General features: G+C 49.2%; 1 protein-coding gene across 1 annotated transcript in view; it reads left to right on the top strand.

The window, feature by feature from the left end:
* Positions 1 to 1,029, top strand: part of LOC116686866 (AFG3-like protein 1) — a 54,589-nt gene that overhangs the window by 6,172 nt on the left and 47,388 nt on the right.

The raw sequence follows: 1,029 nt of genomic DNA, 5'->3' as shown, positions 1-1,029 counted from the left end.
ATGCTATGGGAGCGCTGGTTTGTCAGATGACAGACATGGAATCTGACAATGGTGTGTGAGTTTCAGATGGAAAAGGAGGAGCAGGAGGAGGAGGAGGATCCTCAGGTGGAGGGAAGAGAGGAGGAAAAGACTGGTGGAGCCGAGTGCAAAAGGTTTGTCGGACTTCCACGAATGAAAATGGCATCATGTTAAAAATCATAATTCTCAATTTCAGTATGAATTCTAATTCTTTCACACAGGGCTGGGGAAGGGCTAAAGTACAGATACTGATTCAAGTTATTGGATCTTTTAGGAGGCTTCAATTTAAAGTTGCTGCTTTAAATTGATTTTAAATCTCTCTCTCTGTCTCTGTCTGTCTCTGTCTCCTCGTGGCTCTATATGTTTCTCGGCTCGTCTGTCTCTCTCCTCTCGGGATGGCTATCGTCTCTTGTCTGTTCTGTCTGTCTGTCGGTTGTCTTTGGACTGTCTCTAGCTCTGTCTCTCTCTTCTATGTTGTTTTTCTTGTGTCTGTCGGTCTGTCATGTCTCTGGCCTCTCGTCTCTCTCTCTCTCTCTGGTCTGTCTCTGGCTCGGTCTCTCTGTCTCTCTCTCTGTCTATGTCGGATCTGTCGTCTGGCATGCTCGTCTCTCTATCTCTCCGGTCTCTCTGGCTCTGTTGTCTGTCTCTGCTCTCTCTCTCCTGGGTCTTCTCTGGCTATTCTCTCTCTCTCTCTGGTGTGTCTCTCTCTCTCCTCTCTCCTCTCTGTCTCCTCTCTCTCTCTCTCTCTCTGCTGTATCTCTCTTCTCTCTGTTGTCTCTCTGTTCTCTCGTTCTCTCCTCTCTCTGTTCTGTCTGTCTGTCTGTCTGTTCTCTGGCTCGGTCTCTCTCTCTCTTCTGTTCTCTGTCGTATGTCTCTCTGTCTGTCTCTCTCTCTCTCTGTCTCCCTCTCTCGTCTCCTCCCCCTCTGTATCCCCTCCCTCTGTCTCCCCTCCCTCTGTCTCCCTCCCTTCTGGTTCACCTACCTCTGTGTCCTCTCGGCTCTGTCTCTCTC

Source organism: Etheostoma spectabile, unplaced genomic scaffold, assembly GCF_008692095.1.
Source record: "Etheostoma spectabile isolate EspeVRDwgs_2016 unplaced genomic scaffold, UIUC_Espe_1.0 scaffold517, whole genome shotgun sequence".
NCBI lineage: Eukaryota > Metazoa > Chordata > Actinopteri > Perciformes > Percidae > Etheostoma > Etheostoma spectabile.
The sequence above is the reverse complement of the archived record's forward strand: the minus strand, read 5'-3'. Positions and strand labels throughout refer to the sequence as shown.